Source organism: Apium graveolens, chromosome 5, assembly GCF_009905375.1.
Source record: "Apium graveolens cultivar Ventura chromosome 5, ASM990537v1, whole genome shotgun sequence".
Lineage (NCBI taxonomy): Eukaryota > Viridiplantae > Streptophyta > Magnoliopsida > Apiales > Apiaceae > Apium > Apium graveolens.
Window position 1 is genome coordinate 271951942 of NC_133651.1, and position 7628 is coordinate 271959569.

Genomic DNA, 7628 nt, shown 5'->3' on the forward strand with positions numbered 1-7628 from the left:
ACAACTTTATCGCTTTAGACACTGACTGTCAATAAACAATTGTACTTTCACTGGAATCCTTTATGGTACTTTAGACAACATCTTCATTAACCTCTGTCTATACCTGTTATGGATAAAAAACTAATATATATAATTGTTGTATTTATTACTAAGGTACGTGAGCTCAAGGCCTTTAATGGCTGCTCTCGTGTTTCGTAGCTTAATTTTGCCTTTACGAGATGCCTACGTATCTCTGTGAATTAGAGAATCAAGCCAAAAAGCGTAGTTCTGATTTGTGGGGTGAGACCCCTTATATAGATATTGGGAGTCCTTGAATTGGACTTGGTATATGAGACTTGGTGGGTAAGTCTCATAATTAGAATGGACTTTGGAGTCCTAGATAGTAGGAAACTGATTCCTTATCCTTTTAGGTCCCCTTGAGGCCAATCTACAAGGATTTATATCCCCACTAGGACTTATCTTAATAGCTATTTTTCTCCCTTATTTATTAATTATGAAATTAATAAATAATCAGGGTTTTTGGGCCTTCTTTGTCCCATCAGGCCTGATCCGGTCCATCAGGCCTGATCAACATGTTAACCTTTCTGGTCTAAATGTCATACATTTTCTTATTGGGCCTTGGAGCCCAAACTGTAATAACTAATTATGTAATCAGGATTTATTCATCCCTATCATTTGCCCCCCAACTTTTGAGAAACCGTATAAGATTTCGCGAAAGTTAAATTCACTTATTCCCTTACTAGGTATCGTCTTACGTAAAGTGTGGAGCGACCTACACGTTTACAACGATTTACTTTTATTCCCTTTATTCAGGAATTATCTTAATTTCCAGGAATTTTTCCCTTGACTCCGGGATTTTTTCTTAATTTTCTGGATTTTTTCCTTTAATTTCTGGAATTTATCCTTATTTTTCTGGGATTTTTCAGATTTTCAGCCCTTTTTCGACCAGGATCCTAGTCGAAATTTCGACCTGGATCCTAGTCGAAAATATGGGTCAGTCTTGCAATCCTGGTCGAAGGAGTTCGACTAGGATCCACGACCTGGAATTCGACCAGGATCCTAGTCGAACTTTCGACCTGGATCTAGGTCGAAAACTTACCCCTCTTTTCAATTCCCGGTCTTGAACTTTTCGACTAGGATTTCGACCAGGATTCTAGTCGATGTTTCGACCTGAATCCTGTTCGAAAATTCTCTGTTTCTCATGCTTCCCGGTCGAAGGATTTCGACTAGGATTCACGACCTGGTTTTCGACCAGGATCCTAATCGATTTTCGACCTGGGTTTTAGTCTAGGTTTTAAACCCCATTCTTGAAAAATACTTGGTTCATTTCGACCTCATTCCTGGTCGAAGCTTCGACCTCAATCCAGTCCTGTTATTTCCGTTGTTTTCGTGTGTCTAGTCGAAAAATTTCGGGCAGGATTCACGACATGGAATTCGACCTGAATCCTAGTCTTTTTTACCCGTTATTTTCGGGTGCCTGCTCCAAAGATTTCAGGCAGGATTCTCGACCTGGGGTTCGACCTGAATTCTGGTCTTTTTTACCCGTTATTTTCGGGTGCCTGCTCGAAAGATTTCGGGCAGGATTCACGACCTGGAGTTCGACCTGAATTCTGGTCTTCCACTGGCTAACTTCATTGGGCCTTACGACTTTTAGGGCTACAATTTAGGTTATTACATTTTCCAAATCCTAATTGGATTTGGGCCTAGCCTTCTTTATTGGGCCTAATTTTACCGGGCCTCTTCATTGGGCCTCTAATCTTATTGGGCCTCTTTATTGGGCCTCTTTATTGGGCCTTAAATATTACTGGGCCTCTTTATTGATTTTGAATTCTCTAGAATTCCTTGGAATTATTATGGAATATTCCTTTTTTCTGGGCTTTTTTCTTTGGGCCTCTTTCCTTAATGGGCTTTCGTCCCTTCAACTTCCCTTTTCCTCTTATATAAAGGAGTAAGGAGAGGCTACTACTGCTCACTTTCTCATTTCTAAGTTTTTCTTCTTTCTCCTCCTGCTATGTTTCTCAAAGCAATAACAACAAGTCGGAGCTCAAAGCCTTTTTTTAGGAGCGCTTCTTCAGGTAAAATCCCTCCCTTTACTTCTTGTGTCTTCTTTTCCATTATGTACCTTTTTTTTTTAGGATAACATGTCTATGTGCCCCCCCCTTTTCAGATGGCTGACAAGAAAATGACTCGCTTGGCCAAAATGAACGTGGCTAGAAAGTCCAACGAATTCCCTATTCGATCAAGGTACACTTCTTTAATTGACATGATCAACACTCGAGGGGATGAGTACCCGTCTGATGCGCATCTGGACGCGCACGACCATATTAGTGCTTTGCGGGATCCCAAGGAGCTGGAAAAGTTGAGCAGCTGCTTCAAAATCAAGGAACCTTTTAAGCTGGTTCTTGCAGGTCCGGCCGATAGGGCCTGCCAGTGGAAGAAGGACACATTATGCATATATAGGGATACTCTAAGGGCAGGTATCAGACTCCCTTTTCATCCGTTCATTCCTCTATTACTGGCTGATGTGGGCATCAGCCCTTGCCAACTCCCCCCTAATTCTTGGAGGCTTATTCTGTGCTATCTGTCACAATGTGCCAAGCACAATGTCCCTACTTCCGTTGCCGTTTTCAGGAAAATTTTCCAGTTCAAAATCAGCCCTGATAAAAGTCCGGGTTGGGTTTCTCTAAACCAGCGCCCCACTATTCCCCACATTGTGAACGGGAAGTCCATCCCTGACAACAACTTGGGGTGGAAGGAAGATTTTTTGTTCGTCGTTTGGGAGGGGAGATTGGGGCACCCTATTTCGGTCGTCCTTTGGGCTTGCCGTCGATGGGAGCCCAAATGATATAACTTTGTCTGAGGAGGAGGCTAGAGCTTTCAACCTCCTTACGCAAGATAATGGGACTTCCCATTCTTGGGACCTTATCCGGGAGACCGTCCTGGTAGAACGCGGCCTCTCGCCCATCCCTAAGAAAAGTAAGTTTCCTTTCTTACCTCTTTTTTATTTCCTTTATTTTTTATTCCGCTGATTCTTCAACTTATCTTGCTTGTCGCAGTGGCTGAGAAGATTGAAGATGCTACCAAACCTAAAGACCTGGAGACAACCAGGATGAAGCGGGCTGAAAAGGTCTTTAAAGACCCACGCCTTGGTGACCGCTTCCCTGAGTTCCTCCTCCAAGCAATGGAACCAGGCGAGGAAGGCCCCAGCCAAGTTTTGCGCACCAAGCAGAGGCCAGGGGCCTATTTTCAACCTGCTTAGGGGATCCGGGGCAAGGATTCAATCGTTGGCAGCACGACGCTGTCCAAGGAATGGTCTAAGCATTCCATCTCCCCGGTGGACTATCAAGACTTTGTCCTTCAACAGGACTTAGAGGGGAATGAGCTTTTCGGAGCCCAGGCTTTAGCGACGGTACGTCCTTTTCCTATGCCCTTCATACTTGCCTTTTTATGTTTATTTTCTCATACTTTTGCTGCTTCTCTTGCAGGCTAACGCCCATTTCCAAGGGGCGATTCACCAAGCTTAGGCTTGGAAGGTTGGCCTGGAGGATGCTAATAAGAAGTTGGTGGAGGCCAACCAGAGAATAGAGGCCCTTGAAGCTCAACTGGCCTCTTCCACTTCTGACCTGGAAACGGCCCAGGCTGAAAATGTTATTCTGAAGGCTCAGAAGGATAAAGCCTTTGACGGCTGGATGGACACCCAGGAGTTCAAGGACTTGATGGTGGAGCACGATGCCCTCCTATACCCACTTAGCTATAAAGAAGGCTGGGATGGTGCTGTGGAGGCCATCCAAGATGAATTTCCAGAAGTCCTTGAGCAGTCGTCCTTTCCTTACCCTGTGTGAGTTCCGGAGCTTGGGGGTGTTACTTACAAGCTTGTTGATCTGATCAAAGACGGCCCTTCAGGGAGCCCAGGCCACAAGAGGAAAGAACTCGAGTCCAGCTCTGGGGAGGAGGAGACTTCTTCCGAAGAAGATTCTGCGCATGCTGTGAAGAAGGTCAGTGTGGAAGAGCCTCCAAGGGCTGCGCCTCAGAATCTAGTGTCTCCTGCATCATCCAAAGCATCCGAAGGCGGTTCTGATGGAACCTCTACGGGGACTTCTGAGGGGACGACTGAGACATCCGAGGAGACTTCGGATAGTGGTTCCGAAGAATCCGAACCTTCCGAGGCCTAAGTTTTTTTTATGTATATCTTCTTTCTAGACAATATGTGAACTTTGTTTATGTCAGAACTTGTTACCCTTCGGGGTTATTACATATGCTGCTTTCCTTACTTGTTTCTTTCTACTTTATCTTTACAATACTTGATATGCATTTGAACTTTAAACATCCTTAGATTGAAATAATTTTAAACTCTTTAATATGAAGTCTGGTTTTCCAAAACCTTACATAGCATGGGTTCGACCCTAATCTATAATAACTAGACAATGTAAATTCTACTGGAATATAAAATCCTACGCAAGCAAAGCTTTAAGGTGCTTTTAAACCTACTTGTCACAATGACAAGTGAGAATCGTACTTCGACTATCTTACACGTAGTAAACCTTCAGGTTTTGTGCGTGCCAGGTTCTCGGGACTTCAAAACCATCCATAGTCTCCAGCTTGTAGGTTCCTCTACCCTGAATGCTCTTGACTCTGTACGGCCCTTCCCAATTTGGGGCAAGTTTTCCTTTCTGTCCTACACCAGAAGCTTCCACTTTCCTTAATATCAAATCTCCTTGCTTGAAGAATCTTTCTTTAACCCTTAGGTTGTAATAAAACGAAGCTTTTTTCTGGTATTCCACTATCTTTACATGTGCCTCATCTCGCACTTCATCAATTAGATCCAGGGCTAACCTCTGCCCTTCCTCATTTTCTTCTGCATTGAAAGCCCGAATCCTTGGAGAGGAATGTGATATCTCCACTGGAACTACTGCTCCTGCCCCATATGCCAACATGAAGGGCGTCGCTCCTGTCGTGACTCTACAGGTAGTCCTATAGGCCCATAATATGGGAAGTATCTCATCCACCCAATTATTTCTTGACTTCTCGATCCTCTTTTTTAGTCCATCCAGGATTATTCGATTTGCTACTTCCGCTTGCCCATTGGCTTGTGGGTGAGCCAAAGAGGTGAACCGTAACTCAATTTCATTTTCTTCACAATACTTCTTGAATTCCTCATTGTTGAATTGTGTTCTATTGTCAGTGACGAGGATACGGGGAATTCCATATCGGCACATAATGTTTTCCCACAGGAATTGTGCAACCTGCTTAGTTGTGATCTTGGCCAAGGGTTTGGCTTCAATCCACTTGGTGAAATAATCAATGGCTACAATCAGAAACTTCCTTTGTGCCATGGCCATGAGAAAAGGCCCCAAAATATCCATTCCCCACATAGCAAAAGGAATGGGCGAGTTGATAGAGGTCAGCATCACGGGGGGGTTATCTAACAACAGGTGCATGCTTCTGACAGCGGTCACATTTCTTCACATATTCTTTGGCATCAGCCATCATTTCTGGCCAATAAAAGCCTAAACGAGTTATCTTATGAGCCAAAGCCCTGCCCCCCAAGTGTTGTCCACAAATGCCTTCATGCACTTCTTCAAGAGCCAAGCGTGCCTCATCGGGCCTGAGACACCTTAAATAAGTAACCACGAAAGATCTTTTGTACAGAATCCCATCTATTAAAGAGTACCTTAGTGCCCGAACAGTTAACTTCCGTGCTTCAGCTGCATCACTTGGCAACCAACCGGTTTGAATGTGAGCCTTAATAGGATCAATCCACGACGTCCCCAGGCCTATAGGAGCCACAAGTTTAACATCTATGCTTCTAGTCTTCAAAACACGGAAGTACACACTTCCTGAACTTTCTTCTAACTCCGATGAATTAAACTTTGATAATGCATCCGCCTTAGCATTTTCTTCCCTTAGAATGTGCTCAACATGGCATTCATTAAATTGGGTCATCACATCCCTTACTAGGCGGACATACTTAGCCATCGTATCATCCCTTGCCTCAAAATCTCCCTTTACCTGGGATATGATCAGCTTCGAGTCCCCACGGACCTTTAAGTTTTTGACTTTAAGTGTTCCCGCTAGGCCAAGGCCAGCTATCAGGGCTTCATATTCTGCCTCATTGTTTGTGGTTGGGAAGTCTAGCTTCATAGCATACTCAATTAAGAACCCATCAGGGCTTTGCAAAACCAATCCTGCTCCACTGGAGTTTGTTTTTGATGCTCCATCAAAATAGAGAACCCAATATTCTTTTTCCTCCTCTTTGTCCCCATTATCGACTCCCTTGTCTTGTGGTGTGGTATCTCCCTGCCCCCCGACTTCTTGGTTGGGTATGGTACATTCCACCACGAAGTCAGCTAGCGCCTGGGCTTTTATTGCCGTTCGCGGCTTATACTTGAGATCGAACTCTCCCAGCTCTATTGCCCACTTAATCAATCTCCCACTTGCCTTGGGACTGTGAATGATATTTCTCAGTGGCTGATTTGTTAGCACCTCAATCTGATGAGCCTGAAAGTAAGGACGCAGCTTTCTCGAAGCCATTACCAATGCTAGAGCAAATTTCTCGATAGGTGAATAAGTCAATTCAGCACCATGCAGAATTTTACTGACATAGTATACAGGTTTCTGGACTTTTAGTTCCTCCTTAACCAACACTGCGCTCAAGGCACTCTCTGAAATAGCCAAGTACAAGAACAAAACTTCACTCAAAACTGGCTTGGCCAATAACGGGGCCTGCGCCATATATTGCTTCAATTCTTCGAAAGCCTTCTGATTTTCTTTGCTCCATACAAAGTCCTTAATATTTTTTAATGACTTAAAGAATGATATGCACTTGTCTCCTGACTTGGAGATGAATCATCCCAGCGCAGCAACCCTTCATGTGAGGTTCTGAACATCCTTGATAGTTTTTGGTGGTTCCATGTCCAAGATTGCCTTTATTTTATCGGGGTTAGCCTCAATTCTTCTCTTTGAGACCATCAATCCCAAGAATTTTCCAGATCCTACTCCGAAAGCACACTTCGTAGGATTCAATATCATCTTGTGGTACCTCAGGACCTCAAAAGCTTCCCTCAAATGGGTTATATGATCAGTCTTTACTAGACTCTTGACTAACATGTCATCAACATGGACTTCCATAGTCTTACTAATAAGATCCTTAAAAATTTTATTTACCAACCTTTGATAGGTGGCTCCCGTATTCTTAAGACCAAACGCCATAACAAGATAACAATAAACACCAAAGTCAGTGATAAATGATACCTTTGGAATGTCATCCTTGTGCATCTTAATCTGATTATATCCGCTAAATCCATCCATGAAACTCAGCATCTCATGCCCAGCAGTGGCATCAATCAAAGTATCAATCCTTGGCAATGGAAAACAGTCTTTAGGACATGCATCATTCAAGTCAGTGAAGTCTATACACATCCTCCACTTCCCATTAGCCTTCTTCACCATTACAGGGTTTGCTAACCATTCTGGAAATTGAATCTCCTCAATGAAACCAGCCTCTAAGAGCTTTTCTACTTCCTGTTTTATAGCCTCTTTTCTTTCGGGGGCAAAATTTCTTTTCTTTTGTTTCACTGTCTTCCGGCTTGGATCCACGTTTAACTTATGAGTAATCAGCCCCGGGTCTA